The 23656-nt window shown below is 41.0% G+C and overlaps 1 long non-coding RNA gene across 1 annotated transcript in view; it reads right to left on the bottom strand.

The window, feature by feature from the left end:
- LOC132827035 (uncharacterized) overlaps positions 1-23656 on the bottom strand; it is an 85461-nt gene that overhangs the window by 37613 nt on the left and 24192 nt on the right. Inside the window, exon 2 of the long non-coding RNA XR_009645957.1 lies at positions 12437-12512. This is a non-coding gene — a long non-coding RNA (uncharacterized LOC132827035). The remainder of the gene's footprint in view (positions 1-12436; positions 12513-23656) is intronic.

The following is a 23656-nucleotide window of genomic DNA, read 5'->3' as shown; positions in this document are numbered from 1 at the left end:
TGGATTACATTAGTAACTGTGTGTAAGTGTGTAGATTTGGGATTTGTAAATGTCTCTCCCCACAATGTCAGAGCCTTTGTTTGGGTAACACAATACCATCGGAGTATTTTATGCAATGAGGGATGCCAAAATTACAGTTAATTAGATATTTTAAAGTGTTGATATTTAATTCAAAGATTTCATGATCCCTGTTGAGCGCTAATGCACTTGGTATGATAGCCGAAGAATCATTTTGTCCTTTTATTTTATCATGTTTCTTCCCCATGCATCCCTCTTCCCGTTTTCAGTCACATTGTGTGGACATCAACACTACAATTTGCTGTCATCCTAATTGCCTCCTTGAACATAATTCGCATTCCAGGCACAAAGACTCATTGACTTGAGGACTCTCTAGGTTTCCAATTTATTAATGACAGTCTGAAAAAATAATGATACCCTTCTGAACCATTCTTTTAAAAATTCAATATTGATCTTTAAATCTTGTATTAATTGAGTAGAGGTGAACTGTACCAAGACAGTTTTTTTTTACTGCTGGATCCTTACAACATTAGGAGCCCTCTGTGTTTACTTCAGTAGCTTATTTTGGAATAGCAGGCACATTATTTTTGCTAGCATTAACAAGCACGAAATAAAGCCACCACCCCGCCCTCCAAACCCCTCTCTCCACTTCCTTCTCTGCAACTTGACTCCCCATGCTCAGGCAATTTAACTTCTGTTAAGTATCAGCCCAGAATTTCTGGAGCAGGATGAGGTTTTTGATGAGCCCTGTTGGTTGGATTTCTTTTCCTGCAACCTGCAGCTGGAGATGCCTTTGCTCTGGAATTTCCTGGAAGTGCAAAGATGAGGGTGAGGAGCAGGAGGCATCTGTGACCTGAGTGAATTTTTAATCAGTGGGTTTAATGGATTTAGAAAGAATGAGGAAAGCCAGACACTGATGGTAATTTCAATTTCACTAGCACAGGAAGAGAAATAAACATAGCGAAGGAAAGACTATATTAAATGAGAGTAGAAAAAGACAGCAATGAAAGTCAATATATTCAGAAATATTAAATTTTAAACTTTGGGGAGGAAGGTGGAGAGAGATATGTACAAATCTCTCAAAAGCTCATTTGGAAATGTGTTTTGACGCATTAAATCTGTCAGTTTGTTCTCTGAGGCTCATTTTATATTTTAACTCTGCCAGTCACACAACTGCTACTCCAATAATCAATTAGTTTGCCAGTGTTCGTCAAGCCAACCCACACAACAACAGAACTTCTGCTCTCATAAAACAATTTCACTGTGACCAGCCTTACAGGCAGGAGCTTCACATTTCTCCCATGTTCTCTTTACTGAAGGACACTCTCAATACAGCCAACCCTCACATTTTCTAGTAAGAACATTTCCCTCTATCCAATTTAAAGATCATCAACTTTGTGTCAAACCTTTTCCATGGCCTCACCTCTTCCCCTCCTCTGTAACTTCCTCCAGACCGACAATCCTGAGACCTCTGTCCTCCTTCAATCCTGGATTCTTGAAAAACCAAGCTTTTAATTGCTCCACCTTTGATGGTACATCACCCTCAAGAATTGACTTCCTTGGCCTCTTCACTTCTTTACTGATCAGTTCTTTAAGAAAGGAGGAAGCTTTAAAAAACAAGGATTGTTGAAGGGTTGCTGCACTTTTTAAAAGCCAGTAACCCAGCACTTGCTGCTTGAGTGCTGCTTATCGAAACAGTAATGGAAATCTAGTTTGCAGATGAGCTGGAACCAATGGCACAAATGGAGTTTTGGTTGGCAACAAGTCGCTGATTGGTCTGTGGGCTAGTGACCAGTTACTGATGACAAAGGCCTTTTGACTGCTAACAACCATGTGATTGATTTTCAGGTAGTTGAACACCTTGGTACTGTGAATATTCCAGCAGAAGGCATCAGGCCACTGGGGGATAAGGGGTTGTTTTGTTCTGCAGTAAAAAGCATTTCAAGTCTAAAAATAAACAGTATATTTTTCTTTTCCAGTTTCTGTATTACGTGAATTTTAAGTTTCGAAGTCAAAGAATATTATAATTGTTAACCAGACAGCCCGTGCCTCCTGAAAATAAGTGAAAGTGTCTGGAGAAGGAAGATGAATAACCAGCATTCTGATCAGCAAAAGGATCATCTCAGCAATCCCAATAGACTGGGAAAAACTGAACTTCCCAGTCTTTCCCTCCATCCATAAGACTCATGTTTTTGTGTCTTTATGTGTAAGTACAGGGTGAGTTTATAATGGGATTATAGCTTTAAATAGTAGTCATATGTTTGTCAGTTCATAATTGGTTGTCAGTAACTTAGGTCTAATTATTAGTAATAAATAGACATTCCTGTTACAATAGAAGCCTGGTTCACATTTTCTGTCAAGCTGGGGCTGAAAATGCAGTAAATTGGGGAATTTTGCGTATGTTTCAAAAACTATAACTTTTTTGAAGACTCTGCAAATATGGGGCTTGATTTACAGCATGTTATGCCAGTGAGGTGTAGCAACTGCCATTAGGCCAAATTCCTAGAACAAATGACCTAACAGTACTGTGATATTTCATTTGACTTAATCCTGCTCCTCTGCAATGCTCTAAGGCATATTATTCTAAAAAGATTGCAAATTTTTGTTGTTTTTTTTGCAATGTGCACTTTCAACTATCCTTTCATCAGTACTAGGTCAATGTCATAAATTTAGAAATTATTAGTGAATTGATGATGATTTCATCCATTGGTAATTGAATTGCTGCTATTAATCCTCAAAGGTCTTTTTAAAAGGCGAGTCAATGTTAAAATAATCCATTTTGAAGAGAAGTTAAGAATTGTACTTGGTACCTTGGCTGATACTTATCTACCAATCAAGACATAGAGTCATAGAAACATAGAAATGTACAGCATGGAAACAGACCCTTCATTCCGTCTCATCCATGCCGACCAGATATCCTAACCTAATCTAGTCCCATTTGACTAAAAGATTATCCACCAATTAACAAAATGTTGCTGTTGGGATCTATCAGTGCATAAAATGGCTGTGTATTTCCTAAGTTATGATGGCCACTCTGCTTCACTGGTTATAAGTTGCTTTGAGACATCCTGTAGAATGAAAGTTTCCCTTTATGTTTTAACTCTTTAGAAGTGTTGACCTAGTTGGCTTTCAGGGGTTGTTTTCTTTTGAGCAAAATTGGAAAAGAAAAATCTCAATCTCCAATTGACAGAATTAGTAAAGAGTGCTCAGCAAAGAAAACTTCATTTGCCAAATTCTTATAATAAATTGCTGCTTCAATTTGATGTAGCAGCACACCCTATGGGAGCTAGTGGTGTAGAGGTAATGTAATGGGCAAGTTATCAAACTGCATAGCCTAAAATATGGAATTATGAAGCCAATCTGAGTAATGATGACAATGAAAATAATCATGTTAAACCCATTTGGTGAAGGAAATTTGCCATCTTCTCCTGTTCTGACCCCAATTGTGACTTCAGACCCACAGCAATGTTATTGACTCTTAACTGCCCTCTGATATCAAAACACTTCATGATAGACAGCAAACGCCTACATCCCATTAAAGAATATAACCAATTTTAGAATAGTTGGAAGGAGGAATAAGTAACTTTAAAGAGTCCTGCACTGTGAATTCAACCTGTTTCCATTTGCAAGAGAGTTTAATCTAAAATATGAACATCAGAATTAGGAGCAGAAGTAGCCAATTCAGCCCTTTGAGCCTGTTCTGCTATATAACATGATTACAGCTGATCTTATCTTGGTCTCAGCTCCACTTTCCTACGTGCTCCACATAGCCCTTCATCAGAAACATCCTTATTTATTTCTTGAATCTGTTTATTGATTCTTCCTCCACTGCACTCTGGCGTAACAGGTTCCACAGATTCACAAGCCTCTGGAGAAGTAGTTTCTCTTCACCTCAATTTTGAACCTCCCTCCTGTCATCCTATTTCTATGACCTCTTAGTTGAGACTGTCCCAAGACAGGGAACATCTGTCTCACGTTCATCTTATCAATCCCCTTTAGCATTTTATATATTTGGATCAGATCTTCCCTCATTCTTTTGAACTTCAGTGATGTTGAGTCCAAGCTATTCAACTGTCCCATGTGCAGCAGCCCTTTCATCCCTAGAATCAACGTGGTGACCCTCCTGTAATTGTCTGCAGTGCCACCACATCCTTCCTCAAGTAAGGAGACCAGAACTGAACATAATATTCCAGATGTAGTCTCACCCATACCTTATACAATTGTAACAACACTTCTATTTTTATAATCCAGTCCTTTTGCAATAAATGATAGGAATCCATTTGCCTTTATTATGTGCGACTCCTGCAAACCCACTTTCTTCAATTCATGTGTAAAATGCCCAGATCCCTCTGCACTGATGCACTTTGTATCTGTTTCCCATCTAAATAATAATAATTACTTTTCTGGCCAAAATAGAAATTTCGCATTTATCCACATTAAACTCTATCTGCCAGATTTCTGCCCATTATCCAGTCTATCAATATCCATCTGTCAATTCTATGTCCTCATCATTGTCTGTTTTCTCACCTATTTTAGTATCATTTGTGAACTTTGCTATGTCACACTCTATCCTTGCTTACATTTATACAAATTGTCAATTGTTTGCCATCCAGAAAATGACCCATTTATCCTGACCCTCTACATGCTACCAGTCAGTCAATACACTATTCAAGCCAATACTATACCCCTAACTTCCGAATCTAACTTCCTGGATCAGTCTTTATTCAGCATCTTGTCAAATGCCTTCTGGAAGTCTAGTTATACCACAACCACCGGATCCCCATTATCTACCTTGCTGGTTATATTCTCAAAGCACTCCAGTAAGTTTGTCAAGTACGACTTGTTCTTTGTGAGTTGGTGTTGACACTGGGGAGTTGAGCATTTTTTTACTAAGTGTTCAGTTATCTCCTCCTTAGTCATAGTCATTAACAGTCATTAATACTTTCAATTAAGAATGCAGAGGAAGCTTATTTACACAACGTCATTCAAACCTTGAATTGAATGGATTTTGCTATTGCATAGAGCAGTTGAGTTGAATAGCATTGATACCTTTTAAGAGGGAGATTCAAAGTATTGCACATGAAGGAGAAACAGAGAGAAGGCTATGTAGATCATGTTGGATGAAGTAAGCTGAGAGTGAAGTGCAGCACGAATCTGTTAGGACTGAATGGCCTGCTGGTGGATTGTAAATGCTACTGCAACTCAATGAGAAAGTTTGCAGATTTGCCGCTACGAGTGCTTAAATGGACAGGGAAGTTAATGTGAGAGCTCTATCATGCTCACTTTATTTTAAGCACTGTACTTGATGTGCTGTGATAGCAGGTTTACTGTTCAGATATCTATCAGGCATGTCAAATGGAAACTTGGCAGCTGTCAGCACTGTGTTTGTTCTCTAATAGCTGACTTGGGGCCAAGGTCCTTTTTAGTCATTGCTTGTAAACAAACATTGACAGTAGGAGAGCAAGGATCTAGAAGGATGCCTCACAGATTACACTGCAACACATGGCAATCCATCACTTCAGTGTAAATTGAAATCACACCCTCACTGGTGCACTGCCCCTCCCCTCTCTTCAGGAAACAATGTCAAGAGGTTCATTGTGACAATGACCACAGTTCCCGGGAACCAAGTGGTTCACTTCAACTGAGAAGTTGGGCAAGTGTATTCAAGAGATATTTTTCCAATCAAGCCACTGTCACGGGACACCTCTTATAGTCAGTGACTAGCGACAGTCAAAAATATGCTGCCACCTCACTCTCTTTAGTACAGTAGAGACTTAATATACAGAAATGGGAGAAAAACTGTATATTTCTAAACAATTCATAGAAAATAATAAATCTTTTTGTCTTCTTTTGTGTGTTCCTTTCAGCTAATTCTTTTTCTAACTTGCAAGTTATGTACACTTTTCAATATCACCTAATTATTGAAAAGACCAAATTCTATGAAAATGATGCCATCACATATATCATATGAGACATATATGGTTATCTCAGTACAATTTTTTAAAATAACATCAGAATCTTATGTACATATAAGGAACTAACTACCGATACCTGCAGTTCTGAGGAAGGTCACTTGACCTGAAACGTTAACTTTGATTTCTCTCCACAGATGCTGCCAGACCTGCTGAGCTTTTCCAGCAATTTCTGTTTTTGTCCCTTCACTTCTGTTATTCATTGATTACCCTTGTGTGATTTTTTTAAAACTATGCATGTCTCTTTGTTTCTCTACAAGTTATGTGCCTTCTCACAGATCAGTATACCTCTGTGCCATGGAATGCAATCCCTGCAATGCATTAGACTAAAAGGCATAGCATCAGAAGTAGTCAATTCAACCTATTGAATGGGTTGAGCCCTATTCTTTCGTTCAATAAGATCATGGCTGACCTGGTAATTGTCAACTCCCTTTTCCTGCCATTTCCCCACAACTGTTGATTCCCTTGATGCCCTGACTCATCAAAAATCTGTCCATCTCAGCCTTGTACATGCTTAATGACAGTCTTAATAGCATTCTGCAGTAAGGAATTCCACAGATTCACTACTCATTGATAGAAGAAATTCCTCTTCATTCCTGTTTTAAATGGATGACCCCTTACTCTGATTTTGTACTGGTCTCTCCTCTCTTCTCAATTCACCTTTGGTTTCTTTTTCTGCAGTGCTCATCAATCAGAGATCTCATGGCTAAAGTTTAGCCTCTGATCATGTTCTCTTTTCCACATAAATCCTGGATAGATTGCTTGCAGCCTCTGATACCAAACACTTCCAACCACTCTGTCTTTCTGATCGAAGAGTTGTGAGCACAGTCTCACACTGGGTGATGAGCAAGTAAGGAGCTCCAAAGTAAGTAGACACAGAGGGGGTTTTGGTTCTTACTGAGAGTTTTTTCCCATAGGAAACCTGTAGGCACCTTGCCTGTTACTGTACAAGGTGCTGGTGAGACTACATCTGGAGTGCTGTGAACAGCTGTGGTTCGTTTATTTAAGGAAAGATAGTTTTTCATTGGAGGTACTTCAGAGTATGTTCATGAGGATGCTCCCTGATGTGAAGGGAATATCTTTATGAGCAAAGGTTAAAAAAGTTGAGACTCTACTAACTGACATTTATACGAATGAGAGGTGATTTCATTAAACCAATTCAGATTCTTTCGGGGCTTGACAGTGTAATTGTTGAGAGGACGTTTCCCCTCATGGCAGACTCTAGGACCAGAGGGTATAGTCTCAGAATAAAGGGACATCAGTTTAAGATTGAGATGAAGCAGAATTTCTTCTCTCAGAGAGTTTTGGAACTCCTTACTACAGCAGCCAATGAGGGCAGAGTCCTTATATATTTTAAAACCTGAGATAGATTCTTGATTAGTTGGGGAATCAAAAGTTATAGGAAAAGGGCACAAAAGTGGACATGAGGAATGTTGAATGAGCCATGATCCTATTGAATTGTGGAGCACATTCAAGGGGCCGAAGATCCAACTTCCAATCCTATATCTAATGGTCTTATGAACTGTGGTAATCTTGATGATGAGTATTGGTGACTTGGTTACCAGGGCTCCATGGACAATGGTGACATGGTCCAAAATCCAATATATTTTCTCTTCCTGAACCCAGAGACAAGCCAACTCTGGCTCCACTACAGCCACCCTCATGTAGATCCAAACGGATCTAACCTGGGACTTCATTCAACCAGGATGAATGCCAAAACCATTTGAGGAACCCAAAATACATTCCACCTTGGGCATATGTACCTACTGAAATCATTTGTTTATAAGGTACATTTTAAATGAAAAAGCTATTTAGAGGATATGTTACAACTAATAAATTGCAATCGTGGTTATAATATAGAAAGAAAATATTATTTGCAGCAAGCTTCCAGAAACAATAATGTGACAATGACCAAACGGCCTGCTTTTTGGTGATGTTTGTGGTGGGACATACACCAACACAGTGGGGATATCCCCACATTAGAATGCTGGCATGGAAATTCTTACATTCATCTGAGAAGGCATGTATGGCCTTGGTTTGACATCTCAATCTCCAACAGTGCTGCACTCCCTCACCATAGTGTCTAACTGGATTGGTTTGGTGAAGTCCTTTTTAGTAAGACCATAGCCTTAGGACTAAGAGGCAATACTGCATCCAACAATACTGAGGATGTAAAAGCAAAGTGCTGCAGATGCTGGAGAACTGAAATAAAAACAGGAAGTGCTGAAGAAACTCAGCAAATCTGGCAACATCTGTGGAGAAAGAAACAGAGCTAACATTTTGACTCCTGGATGTAGGTTTGCTCGCTGAGCTGGTAGGGTGGGTTTAAGACATTTTTGTCACCATACTCAGTAACATCATCATTGAGCCTCTGGATGAAGCACTGGTGGTATGGCCCACTTTTTATTTATGTGTTTAGGTTTCCTTGGGCTAGTGATGTCATTTCCTGCAGTGATGCCATTTCCTGTTCTTTTTCTCAGGGGTGGTAAATGGGATCCAAGTCAATGTGTTTGTTGATAGAGTTCCAGTTGGAATGTCATACTTCTAGACCTTCTCACATGAGTTTCTGGTTGGCTTGTCCTAGGATGGGTGTGTTGTCCCAGTCAAAAGTGGTGTCCTTCCTCATCTGTATGTAAAGATACTAGTGAGAGTGGGTCACGTCTTTTTGTGGCTAGTTGATGTTTATGTATCCTGGTGGCTAGTTTTCTGCCTGTTTGTTCAATGTAGTGTTTGTTACAGTTCTTGCAAGATATTTTGTAAATGACATTAGTTTTGTTTGTATTCTGTATAGGGTCCTTCAAGTTGATTTTAGAATTGCAATGAAAAGAAGCATATATTATTAAATCTGAAACATCTAGTGTTGGTATAATGACTCAAGTAGTCTTTTTCAATGCCATGAGATTCAATGAGGTGTTTGATATGTAAGCATTACTGCAAAAAACCATTAGTCACAGCACTGTGTGTGGGATCAGTCACAGAGTACTCATTAAACCCAACCTGTTGATACAGATTCCACTTCAATGAATGAATTATTTCCTTGCTTTCTTTTATTTTAATTGTTTGATTGGAGAGCAATACATCAAGCAAAGCTTTTGACGTTTCTTCATTCAGTCAAGCAGATACTTTTGAAAAAACTTTGTCAAACTTTGTGAATCGAACATTGATTGCACTTGCAACAAAATAGAAAGTTTCACCTATCGTTACTGATTATTTGGGAGTGATAGTCTACAGTTACAATGCCAATTCTGCGTGTAAACATATGGTGGAGTCTGTATTTCCGGTTAACTGACAAAGGCTGTTGCTTACAAATAACATTTGTATCTATATATCTGGGATCAACAAAATTTGCACAATCTTCCTGGCCCTTTTTAACAAATGGAAATCTAACTTCAGTCTTGAATTACATAGCTTGTAGAGATCTCAAACCTGGGTGGTGGTTTAAAAATGCATGTTGTGTGTTAAGTAAGATCTGCCTTGGGCATGTTGTTGTAGGAATGAATTTTATTTGAATGAAACGCTGTTTTAAAGTTCCAACCGGCAGATTGGAAAATGAATCAGATTAAAATTTGGGTACAGAAGGGAGGTTATCAACCACAAAAAACTGTTAACACAAGGAAAATTTACCAAGATAGTACAAGGGATGAAGAACTTATTTGGTGGAGAAACTGAAGGGGGCTATACTACTTAGAACAGAGAGCGTTAAGAGGAGTTTGACATTAGGTTTTGATAGAGCAACTAAGGAGGAGCAGTTTCCAATGGCAGAGGCTCAGTAACCAAACAATATTAAGATAATTTGCAAACAAACTAGAGGCTTCAGGAGGGCTAATGTCCTCCCCAGTGGTGGATTCTGTGCAGGGGAGGAATTTGATTATATGGGAGATTTGCACTAAGGGGTCCACATATTTTTGTCATGCTCCCAATTAACTCCCACAGCAGAAGGGCCTTAGACAGCAACGTAACTCTGGTGCCAGTTAAAGTCCTTAAGCGGACAATTGTTTTACTTGTTCACACTACGTTTATGGTTCCTAACATTTATTGCTCATCCCTAATTGCCCAAGAGAAGAATAAGGTGAGCTGCCCCCTTATTGGCCCATTCCCACTACTGATGCCATTCCACCATTAACACAGGGAGGGCTTGGCATGAGGGAAGTAGGAAGTGGGCGGGAGGGGGGAAATTGCTGAAATCCAATCCTTATACCTTGCTGCTGACATTACTCTGCACCTTTCTCCCCTCTAACACCTCCCTGACAACCTTCTCCCACCATCATCCCTTCTGGTTGCTTCCCTCTTGAGGCCTCAGATCGCTGACAGCGGCCTCTGTATTCCCAGGGCCACTGCTGAGTGCAGGGCCACTGCAGCCTCTGACTGGCCAGCAAGTTTCAGCAGGCAGGACCTTTGACCCCGTTGGGAGGGGGTCGGGGGGGGGAGGAGGGGGGGATGCTTGATGCAACTGGAAGCCCCACAGTTGGCCTGTCAAGTGCCTGAGTGACTCAAACTGTGCCAGGTCTTCCCTAAAGGAGGTGATATTGAGATCTCAGTGGGTCCCAAAGTGGCAGGCAGGAAAACCATCACCTCCATTAAAAAGTGATGTGTGGGCATGCAGCTTGTTATTTGTTCATCATTATCAAATATCTTGCTGAAAACCAGGTGGATAGATAGTTTTGACTGTCACATCTTTATCCATCAGATTTGTATCATCCTCAAAGGGAACTGAGAAATTGGCCAGGCACAATCTGCCCTTTCTGAAACTATACTGGCTCGGTCTCTAACCAGAACCTATCCTTCCAGCTGTTCCCTTATTTTCATCTTCCACCAGACATTTCCCATAAAAGTGATGATGTGTGTTCTGCACATTTCTCTTATTCTAATTTATATCATGCAGCATTCAATCTTTCTGCCAGATGATAAGTAACAGGAGTGTGCACATGTGTTTGATAAAGTGCCAAAATAAAAACAAAAAAAGCATAATTGGTTCTTAAAGGGATCACAGACGAACTTAGTTTTACTTCTCCAACAAGCCAAAGTTATTGTTTGAACTATAGTGTATTTTTTTCTTAATGTATTTACATTTTCTGAGGTTGGGTAATGTTCGCTGGTAAGTCACTGTTTGTCACCTGTCCATAATTGTTCTTGATCTGAAAGGCTAGTGAAGCCATTTCAACCACGTCACTGTAGGCCAAGAGTCACCTAGGAGACCAGGTCAGGGGAGTAGTGTTCCTTCCTGAAGACATTAGTGAAACAAATGGGTTTTTTTAAGACATTTGGGCAGGTACATGAATAGGAAAGGTTTGGAGGAATAAGGGCCAACACGTGCAAATGGGACTGGTTTAGTTTGGGAGCCTTGATCAGCATGGTCAAGTCGGACTGAAGGCTCTGCTTCTGTATTGTATGACTCTACTAACAACTACCAAAGTAAATTGTCATAGTCCCCATTCTGAGACTCATTTTCAATTCCAGATATTATGTATTGTCTAACCAATCTGTTCAGGAATGTTATTATTAAAGCAGGTGGGATTTGAACCCAGGCCTTCTGGCTCAAAGGTATGAACACTACCACTGCACTACATGGGCTCTTGGTTCCAAGTTTTAACTGAATTTAGATTCCATCAGCTGCTGTGGTAGGATTTGACCAGTGTCTCCAGAACATGAGCAAGAGTCTGTGGATTACTAGTAAATAGGAAACTACAGCATAATGAATCCAGATGCATATGTCCTGTTGCTATCATCTTCTTAGATGACCCAGCAAGTTGATAAGATTGATTTACATTAACTTCAAAATGTCCATATTTATGGAATTGAGGATTTTGTGAGACTGCACAGTTTTCTTCAGTGGGTGAATGATTTGCCTGTGAAAAGAACATAATACGTAGGAACAGAAGTAGGCCAAGATTAGAGTGGTGCTGGAAAATCACAGCAGGTCAGGCAGCATCCGAGCTGCAGGAAAATCGATGTTTTGAGCAAAAGCCTTTCATCAGGAATGATGAAGGGTTTTTGCCCGAAATGTCAATTGCCCTGCTCCTTGGATGTTGCCTGACCTGCTGTGCTTTTCCAGCGCCACTCTAATCTTGACTGTGATCACCAGCATCTGCAGTCCTCACTTTCGCTCAGAAGTAGACCATTAAGCCCATTGAGTCTGCTACACCTATCAGTGACTGATCTGATAATCCCCATTCCCACTCACAACATGGGTGCTGGGGAAAAATAAGCACTACTGCAGTTAGGCAATAGTGTGGGGGTAAGAAAAAAAAAGAAAAGAAATGAACAGGAATGTCAGAGGTTTTGGTCACTCTGAAAAAGAAGATAATCTCCACTCCACTTTTCTGTTTCTTTCCCCATAACTGCTGATTCCCCTACCGATTAAAACATCTTTTTATCTCAGCCTTGAAAACAGTTAGTGACCCAGCCTTGACAGACCTTTACAGCAAAAATTCCACAGATTCACTCACCTCTGGCAGGTTGTCACTCACAGCAGCAGAAAGTTTTTTCTTCCCCAATAACAAATTCTGATTAGACAGATTAAGCCTGGAAGATAAACAATATACAAGCAAATTAGTTGCAAGGTACCGTCTGACAAATGGGTACCTGCTAAAGTCAAACGTCAATACATTATACTACCCCAGATGTATCACCCATGAGTCAGGGAAAAGACAGTCTTTTAAAATGCAGTGCTCTTTGGACAAGAAGAGAATTGTCTATAAAATGGTTAGCATAGAAATTTAAGGGCATTAATTGTAGGTGTTGCATATAATCCTTTGCTATTTCTAATTGCCCCCATCAAATCGTTGACCCAGAGGTCCCAATGTTGTAAGTAGTCATTGTTGAGTTTACACAAATAATTTTTATATAGGATCCTTAATTCTGTTTTCTTTAGTGTGGAGACTTTCCTGTAGCTTCTCTCAGAGCTCAGTTTGCTATAGTTCATATAGTTTTGTTTTAAATTGTTGAACCAAGGTAATATTTACTGTTCTGCCTTATTTAAACAGATTCTGCTTGCTGATTGCTGAATAAGTAGACTCACTTTGTTATAAATTAATCTGTTCAATGTGAATCCTGTTAAAGGCTGCGGTCCACTTCCAACACATTGACTGGTGTAGTGGTGTCAACAGGCACTTTGTAATTAATAAGCAGATGATACAAAGTGAAAAGAGGTCATCTGTCGGAGAGGGCTCTGCCCAATATAGAGTGAGGAATTGACATTGTTTTAATGCAGTGATGTTGTTTACCCTGTCTTACTATGCAAAATATGCATCACGTACTAAGTAGTGGCAGCACTGTGGCTCAGTGGTTAGCACTGCTAGTTCACAATATCAGGAACCTGGATTTAATTCCAGCTTTGGGCAACTGTGTGTGGAGTGTGTGCATTCTCCCTGTGTCTGCGTGGATTTCCTCCAGGTGGTCTGGTTTTTTTCCCGCAGTCCAAAGATGTGCAAGTTAGGTAGATTGACCATGCTAAATTACCCATAGTGTCCAGGAATATGTAGGTTAGGTGCATTAGTTGTGGTTGAGTTTTAGGGCAGGGGAGGGTGGGATGTCTTTCAAGGGATTGGTGTGGACTCAATGAGTTGAATGGCCTGCTTCCACACTGTAAGGATTCTATGATAATGCTGTGGTAGAAACACAATGGCATCAATTGAAAGAGTCAGTGAAAGGGTTATTTGAAGCTTACTATTCACACATACTAACTGTAGGTGGACATATATCAGTAGTTTGCAAAGTCAAATGATTTTCAATGCATGCATTCCAGCTGGAAGGCCATTTATGTTGCAGTATCGAAACAACATTTCGTGTAAGAATCATCTGTTGACATCATATGGTTTCAATCTGTCCTAAAATACAAAAAGCTTCCAACTTTTTGAAAAGCATTTTTTGGAGATTGAACCAAGATATCCCAAATGCCATCCCGAGCAATGCATTCTGCTCTGATTAAAGTTGTTTTTACTTGCAGAAAGCTACAGGTACCACCTGTGGCAAAATCATCCCTTCATCATACCTATTCATTCCAGTCATTAAATGTTATCATTCAGTTGGAATCTTATTTGCAAACTGATTATTAACATCTATTCTTGGTGCCAAGATGTGTCGTCCCAACAATTATTTTAATTGCTGGGTCGTTTAGCAGGCAAACACGGAATTTTGTTCCCTTGCATATTTAACAAATGGAATGTAAGTGCTTAAAATAATTCCAGAAAATGAAAATAACAGTTTCTCGTTAAAAAACCACTATTTCCTGCCAAAATTTCTTCATAAATTTTTAAACATTGAGCTGCCTTTTACTGAATGAGTCATACTGTTAAATATATGAATTTGTGTATATGTTCTGAATAAATGATTGAATGCGTGACTAATTTTAAAGCAGTGTGGCATTCTGTAGTAGATCCAGTAATTATATTCATTTGTTGTGCAGCCCTACACATCCATATGTCAGTTCAGTGATAACAATCTCATCTCAAAGAGTCTTTATCACAAAATCTAGATGAAGTACTAGTCGGGGCATGGAACGCATTGCCTGCACAGTAGTAGACTCGCCATCTTTAAAGGCATTTAAATGGTCATCGGATAGGCATATGGATGAAAATGGAATACTGTAGGTTAGATGAGCTTCTCATTGGTTTAACAGGTCAACGCAGCATCAAGGGGCGAAGGGCCTGTACTCTGCTGTAATGTTCCATGTTCTATGATACATCATGGCAGTACTGAGGAAACCCCTCATTGTCTCAAATGCATCCTTACAGCTGAGATGTTAAACCAATGCCCAAACTGTCTTCTCAGGTGGATGCAGAATGGTATCTTAAAAGGGTTTATAAAATCATGAGGGGCATGGACAGGGTAAATAGACAAAGTCTTTTTTCTTTGTTGGGGAAGTCCAGAATTAGAGGGCATAAATTTAAGGTGAGTGGGGAAAGAATTAGAAGGGACCTAAGGGGCAACTTTTTCATGCAAAGGGTGGTGAGTGTTTGGAATGAGCTGCCAGAGCAAGTGCTGGAGGCTGGTGCAATTACAACATTTAAAAGACATCTAGATGGGTACATAAATAAGAAAGGTTTAGAGTGATATGGGCCAAGTGTTGGCAAATGGGATTAGATTAATTTAGAATTTCTGGTTGGCATAGATGAGTTGGGCCAAAGGGTTTGTTTCTGAGCTGTACATCTCTATGACTCTATGACTTTGGCCAAGAAATAAAATTATTCACAAATTATCCAAAATTAAACATCTTATTAATTTTGACAAAAGCAAAGTTTTGTGGGTGTTGGAAATCTGAAACAAGCACAGAAAATGCTGAAGATATTTAGTTTTGAAGATAAGTCATATTGGATTCAATACATCAACTCTTTTTCTCTCTTCATAGATGCTGTCAGACCTGCTGAGTTCCTCTAACAATCTTTTTCTTTGCTTTATTTATTTTGTATGATTAATATTTTAAGCAACTGTTATGATCCCCATTGAATTTATTAATGGACAAGTCAGATCTCAGATTGAAATTGGATTGATAAATCATTTTTTGTGATAATGAGTTAGTCTTTCACTGAAACACAATGATGCAGATTCAAGCTTAATAATAATAAAATTTTATTACATGAAAGAAATGAAGATAAAAGTGAATAAATCAACTGATTACATATAGCACCCCAATTCGAAGATTTCAAGATGTGCAGTAAAAATGCAATCCAATTAATGTCAAAAACACTCCTTTGCAAACACACTCCAAGGGTACTTTCCTTCTCTTTCACATCTATGAAACTTACTTTAACTGTGGCATCAATTCCCTATCTTGAGGGTTTGATAACCTCTTCCTGAAAATTTCATATGACTGACCTCAGACTTTCTCAGCTTCAAATAACTTCTTCAGGGTTGTAAGCAAACACATCTAATCTGGAACTTTTAAAATAAACTCTTCTCATTGCAGGAGCCTAATTCTTAATAGTCCTAAACTAGTTCTCTTTCTCTGAGACAACAGTTTTAAACAGTGGGCGGCACGGTGGCACAGTGGTTGTGGGCGGCACGGTGGCACAGTGGTTGTGGGCAGCACGGTGGCACAGTGGTTGTGGGCGGCACGGTGGCACAGTGGTTAGTGGGCGGCACGGTGGCACAGTGGTTAGCACTGCTGCCTCACAGCGCCTGAGACCCGGGTTCAATTCCCGACTCAGGCGACTGACTGTGTGGAGTTTGCACATTCTCCCCGTGTCTGCGTGGGTTTCCTCCGGGTGCTCCGGTTTCCTCCCACAGTCCAAAGATGTGCGGGTCAGGTGAATTGGCCAAGCTAAAATTGCCCGTAGTGTTAGGTAAGGGGTAAATGTAGGTGTATGGGTGGGTTGCGCTTCGGCGGGTCGGTGTGGACTTGTTGGGCCGAAGGGCCTGTTTCCACACTGTAAGTAATCTAATCTAAATGTCCAAATTCAGCCAAGACTTCTACAAATTGTCCAAATTAAAAGTAAAAGGTGTTGTTTTTCCAAGTGATGACCAATCCCAGTAAAATTTCCAAAAATTCTGTTTGAAAATCTAATGCTTTACCTTGTTTATTGTTTTTCTTGTTCTTTGTAAATTCTCCCAATTTTAATAAATTCCCAGTAGCCTTCACCAATTATCTCTTTCAGACATTTTTCAAAGAAATCACCATGGATACAGAATACTTAAAAGTTAATGAGTAAAACTGCTTCAGACACACAGAATACCTACATGCCACTAGTCCAAAATTCAAGAAGTTAAACTCAAGTGACATATATAAATATCACACACTTTGCATCACACACCAAGCATCTTGTCCTGTTGTGTGCAATTGCAGAGTATTAAACCCTGCTTTGACATTGTATTTACTGAATCATTTCGATAATTATTTTTATCTTTTCGAGGTTAGTTTTCCCTGTATGAGATAGTGATGAGTCCAGACTCTTGAGGGAGAAAATAAGGCAGCAATGTTTGGACAGTGAGGCCTGGGGAGCAGTTTCAATGATTTCATGCCCATCTTTAGCCTTGCTGCGAAATAGGATGACAAGGATAAAGGCGGGCGGTGACCACACTGAGAAAGCTCGTTCTAAAGGTTTGCCAATTTCTTTCATTCCTGTGTGAAATATGAAATATTAAGCTATTCACGGTAGCGTTGACAACAACAGAAAATGGGCTCTCTTTGAAAGCAGTATCGGTGACTGGTTTTCGAATTAAAGTTGGGTGTTCATGGAAACACCTCCTATACACTGTGCTAATCCAAGAAGCTCCCTGACAATGTTTGCCTTTTTTTAATGCAGACACTATTTTCGTTGAGATTTGGCCTTCAAACGGGTATAGCAGATTCTTCTAAGTCCAATTAGACACTTGCTAAGCGCTTGTGTCATCCTGCATCTTTGCATTCAGCAGCGAGTGAGACACTGTATACACATATTGTTCTGCTCAGTCCAGAGTGATCGCAGCTGCGAGCTCTCAAGCACTTGAGGCTGGGCCAGTGGAAAATGTGAAAACTGAGATTGATAGATTTACCCGAGGCAAAACTATGAAGGGCAATGGAATCAAAACAACTAGACGGAGATAAGGGACAGGCCATCAATGATCCAACTGTACTGTTGGAGGGCTGTATGGTCTCCCTTTGTTCCGGAAGTAAACCTTTGTTGAGCCAACGCGTCTCCCAAAACCAAGTCAGCGGGATGAACTGTGATTTTCCTTTCCCAATAAATGGAATGTGTGTCAGCAAATATGTGACACAAACTGGAATGTATCTCAGCCGCATCGAATGGCCTATTCCTGCTCCTACTTTCTGTCTTTAAGATACCCTTTAATATAGCATACACTCATATAGTGGAGGTGGGACTGGATTTGGACTGGGGTTTGGACTAAGTCAGAAGTCACACGACGCCAGGTTATAGTCCAACAGATTTATTTGTGATTTCAAATAAATCTGTTGGACTAATACCTCCTGATGAAGGGCTCCAGCCTGAAACCTCGACTCTCTTGCTCCTCGGATGCTGCCTGACCTGCTGTGCTTTTCCAGCACCACACTCTCGACTCTGATCTCCAGCATCTGCAGCCCTCACTTTCTCCTGTAACCTGGTATTGTGTGCTACTGACTACATTCATAGTCGCAGTGACGGGTAAATCAAATAGAAAGAAGTGTCATACAAAGAGACGAGATTAAGATTTTTTGACGTGTTGTAATCGATGGTTTTCACTTGTCAATGGATGACTCGGCAAGTTACATCCAAATGAACGAAATTAATAATATTCCACGAGCAGACGCAGAGATGTTATTTTCAGCCCATATTGGGATTGAAAGCTGTGCCTTCTCTCTCCACGCTATACCTTCCCCACAGCATGGCCCAGAGCTGCCTCTGCGGGAGACCAGGCACTTTTCTGTCATTACAGCCTCCGTGAAGCGATCAGCTGAAATTGGACATTGTGTGTAGTGGGAGCCGGTGAGCGACTGATCCATACTGGAGGCCAGAGACACATTGTTGTTCAACCTCCGAGCTGAGATCTTCATGGGACCATGACCGAGTTTATATCATAGACGCTCATTTCATTGCGTTTATCGACGCTTTTGCATGAAGTTAATTAAGATTTCTCGATTTTCTTTCAGTGTTACTTTATGGTAAAGCTTGAGCATGAATTTGTTTCGGCGGCTGATCTCGGAGACAGGACGAAGACAGCTGGAAAGTCTCAGTAATGGCTCAATGAGCTGCATGCATCCCTGTGAGTTAGCAATTTATCAGTTCAAGTGTCTATCGCGGATCCTCAGTGCATAGTTAAAACTGAAATACAACGCTGGAGTAACTGATCTGACAGAATCTATGGAGATAGTAGCAGGTTTTGGTTTAGTCATTGGTGGGGTGTGCGGACCGCTGGCTGAGTCAGTATTCATTGTCCATCTCCTATTTGTCCAGGAGGCAGCTGATGCTCTGGGTCTGGAGTCACATGCAGACCACACCAAACCAGGTAAGGATGTCAGATTTCCTTCCCTAAAGGCCATCAGAGAACCAAACAGGCTATTTTTTTTTAAAAAATCAAAGAATGCTGGAAGAATCTGTGAAGTCACCTATCGAAAGTCACACTAGCCTCGGCTTTTCCTTTCTACAGATGGTGCCAAACCTGCTGGATCTCCCCAGTATTTATTTCTTTCAGATTTCCAGTGTTTTTCATCGACTTTCCCAACTGGCAGTAACTACATAGTCACCGCGCGGCTTTTATTTAGAGAAACTGCATTTCTAATACCATGCCGGAATTTGAACTCACGCTCCCAGGATATTACCGAGGGTTTAGTAGCCTACAGATATAATCACGATGCCCCCACCAACCCTAATGACTGAAGAAATCACATCGGCTTCGAAAGGCTTAGCTCTCTCTCTCTCTCTTTCCACACACCTAACATGTTACTCCATTATTCTCTGTTTTGATTTCAGGTTGCCAGTGTCCGCAGTATTTTATTTTCAATGTAAACTGACATTTCAATGCCAGTGTAGCCCTGGGGGAGTGTTGCTCCATCACAGCTAAAGTCTGCTCGCTGACGTGCAGGTTAAATTATTCCATATAATTATTTCAAAGCGATGCAAATCAAGTTTTGTTTCCATCAAGTAATGTCGCTATAGCAGGTTATCTTTGCTTCCGTGGGCTGTTGCTGTGCCCAGGTTTATTTTTTGCAGAATTTCCCATTTGAGATCAGCAACTGCACTTGCGAAATACTTAATTTTGTCTAAAGGAGTTGGGCTGTTCTGAACTGTGAAAACCTGAAGAAATGCGTTAGTTTAGAGACTAACACTGGCAGCAATTTAACTTGAATGGTTCCCGAGAGATCCTGCTCGATGTGTCACCAGCTAATCTCAATCCAGCTCCCCGGGCAGCCAGCGTCATTGGCTCCGGTCTGTGTTCGGTTGCCCGAGGTGGATTTAGGTGATTTTTTTTCTGAAAATGTGTTGCTGGTTAAAGCACAGCAGGTTAGGCAGCATCCAAGGAACAGGAAATTCGACGTTTCGGGCCAGAGCCCTTCATCAGGAATTTTACTCGTGATATTTTTTTGTCTGGAAGAATCCTGAAATCAGAGGGATTCCTCTCCTTTGGGATACAGACCTCGTGCTATTGAAAATAGGCTGAAAAATGTGCGCTAAGCATGGAAATCTGTAATACCCGAATTGGAAGAGCTTAAATTATAGCAATAGCTATTCAAACTTCAACTCATCTTTAAAAAAATCGGTTATAATTCTGGACGGGTATATGAATAGGAAGGGTTTGGAGGGATACGGGCCGGGTGCTGGCAGGTGGGACTAGATTGGGTTGGGATATCTGGTCGGCATGGACGGGTTGGGCCGAAGGGTCTGTCTCCATGCTGTACATCTCTATGACTCTATGACTCTAATTGCAGATATTTGCGGACAGTTGAAAACGTCGCTCTGAAAACCTATGAGCTCTGAGGATTTAATGGTCTTTTTTACAATAGGACGTGTTGGGATTTTCTGCAGCGCGTTACTATCCCTGAGAACATGGACAACAATCTGCTCGACAGTTGCAATGAAGGAAGGAGGACTGTCGCGGCCTCAGACAACATTCCTTCTCGGCTCATCGGTATAATGTTCGTCTCAGTTAAGCCAATGGCGTACAACCTGTGCCTGATGAGATCCAATGGGAAAGTACCTTTTAGGTCGATGAAAGGACACAGGTTGAAATCTTTGATAATTGAAGGTAGGAAGCAGTCCCAGACAGGTTGAGGAAACTGATAGGGGTGAGGGAAATCGTTCAAAAACGACATATCGGGGAAAACGTATTCTCCAATTTCCAAATCAGCGGCCAGAATACAACGTATGAATTGAAGGTGGCGAAGTACAGCACTTGAGGTGAATTGGATCAAAGGCTATGGGGAGAAAGCAGGGTTAGGCTGTTGGGTTGGACGTTCAGCTATGATCATGATGAATGGCGGAACAGACCCGAGGGGCCGAATGGCCTCCTACTGATCCTGTCTTCTATGTTTCTCCGTGAGGTTTGATGATCCATACCTTGTTGCAAATGTTCATTAACCTGTACATTGGCGACGTGGACGTGATATTGGCCCACTTTTCAGTCCAAAGCTCAACTCGTTTTGAAAGCAAGCGGCTACAGAGCATCGTTCCCTGTTTCACGCCAGCGCACTGGGAGTCAATAGCCATCACTTTACACTCTGGAGGTTTAGATGCCCCGTCTCCTGTTCAGCTCCCTGTTTAATATCCTGCACTCATGTCGCACGTGAGCTATTCCCATGGGGGTCATTGTCTCTTACACAAAATGTTGCCCAACTCACAGAATTGGTACGGTGCATTCGGCCCATCGTTACTGCGCCGAGGTGACTCCCATCATGAGGCTCCCCGGTGTCACATTTATTTGCAGCCTTGTCACACTCTCCCTGTTCCATCACACTGAGCTGTTAAATCCCTGAGGGCTGATCTGATTTTAGAGAGATCACTGGTGGTTGTTTAACCTCAGGCAAGGGGCCAGCGAGAGGAGAATCCTTCATGGTCACCTCAGAGGTTACTCTGCTATTAAGGCAGCTATGTTAAAACACTGTCACCTGCTACTCGGAAGGCTCTGCTGTTTTAAAAGTTACAGTTGTGGTGGTGCAGTGGTAGGATCCTACTTATTGACCAGGGTTGCCAGCTTCTCAAATCCCACCTGCTCCAGAGATGTGGAATAATATCTCTGAACAGGTTGAACGATATTTCGATTGAGGAACCAGGATTTTGTTAAAAGTTACAAATGTGTAGCTGGGAACACAACTGTAGTAAACAGCCTGAGGGTTAGAAACAAAACCAGAAATTGCTGGAAAAGCTCAGCAGGTCTGGCAGCAGCTGTGGAGAGAAATCAGAGTTAACATTCCTGAGGAATGGTCACTAGAACAGAAAGGATACCTCTGACTTCTGTTTGTGTTTCTGATCTACAGCATCCGCAGTTTCTTTCAGTTTTTGCTTAACCGAAGGTTAGTCTGTGATAATAATCGAGACGCAGGAACTGTATTTTATTGTGAATATTAATTAATAACTGCAATAGATTGCCGTTTTCCTGAGGGACAGTCTCCTTCCTTTGTTTCTGAACTTTAGTCTGTTTTGGTATTAGATTAGGACCTTTCTGACAATGTGGTTGTTCTTGGGAAACGGGTATTCTCTCAGTCTGACCCAGTGCTCACTGCTCTCAAGTTCCAAGCTGAGCTGCTGTTCTGCTAACACCTTCACGTTGGAGTTTATCTGGATCAGACTGGGAAAGGCTGCCATCGAATGAACGGCCCCGTCTGATTTTACACAACCCGCTGGATGTTCAGAATCAGACTGGGGGGAAGGGCAGGGAAATCTCTCGCTTTGGTCCCTCACAATCTGAGCTATTGGGAAGTTGCACTCGAGTGCAAATCCGTACTCATGTCACTGTCTCCCAGTGAGAACCGTGACTAGTTTAGGGTCGATTGTGGGACTGAGACTAAAAACCTGGGAAAGTCTTGATTGAAAGCAAGCCGCTCACCTCAGCGAGTATGGGAAAGTGACTCTCTGGGCAGGGTACAGGGGAAAGAAACGTTTTCCCCTTGTGGAAGGGTTAATGACCAGAGGGAATAGATTTAAGACTAGGGGTAGGGGGATTGGAGGGAATGCAAGGAATTTTGAATTCACCCAGATCTTAGTGGGCATTTGGAACTCGCTGCTTCTAAAGGTGATAGATGCCTCATAACATTGAGGATACATTTAGGTGTGCATTCGCTATGCAAAGGCAAACAAAGCAGTGGGCCAAATTCTGGAACATGCAATTGCAGTAGTTCGGTGCTTGTTTTTGACTAGCGCCGGCTCGGTGGACAGAAGGGACATTTTTTTTCTGTGATGTAGACCTCTGCGATTATATAGAGTTTTTCTAGTGCGTGTGTGTGTTCAAGTCCCGTGCGTAGGCAGTGGGTGTGAAAGCAGCACAATTCTAACATAAAATATAAAAGCAGATAAAGTCGATGAGGACAATATGAGGATTTTTCTATGTTGCAGACTTGCAAATGGCATTGATGGAGGCTCAGATATTAGGTAGACCACGACGTGACAATCAAACCAAAACATAGAAACTTCTAAAAATAAGCATTACATTTCACCTTCCGACTGAAGGTTTAGGGAGATTTCATAATCAGGACCCACTGTAGGTTACACATTGCCTGAGTCTTTTGATATTTAGCGGAATTTTAATGGTTTGTCTCAAGTGGATCTGTACCTTGTATAAACAAAGTATAAATCGATCTTGAGAAGCGCAAATTCACACTCAACTCCTTCAGCCTCGGCTGTCTCAGATCCCGGTGTCACAAATCTGTAAGATTATCAACAACTCCCTAAGAACCGTTGACAACTTTACAGAATGTCAGAACTGGAAACCTTCCCAGGTGTTTGTGTCCAACTGCCCAACTCACAGCGCCCCCAATAATATTCGAACTATTTCTGTAATGGAATTTTCCCCAGAAACGTGTCAGAATTGTACAATTCCATTTACGAAAACACTTATGATCTCCGTTTGATTGTACAGACTGTGAGAATTACTGAGAAAAGATACGTTGTATTTTGTCAAGTCCTGTGCCTTGTGCCTTGTTCTCATTAGGAAAACTTACAAGAAATACCAAAGTAGAGGGAAAATATAATCTATACTATTTGAGGGGAGAATGCTAATGGTTGGCAAGTGGAACATGATTGATCGAGACTTTTCAATGGAGA

Source organism: Hemiscyllium ocellatum, chromosome 24 (assembly GCF_020745735.1).
Source record: "Hemiscyllium ocellatum isolate sHemOce1 chromosome 24, sHemOce1.pat.X.cur, whole genome shotgun sequence".
Classification (NCBI taxonomy): Eukaryota; Metazoa; Chordata; class Chondrichthyes; order Orectolobiformes; family Hemiscylliidae; genus Hemiscyllium; species Hemiscyllium ocellatum.
This window is presented reverse-complemented; position numbering and strand designations above follow the sequence as displayed.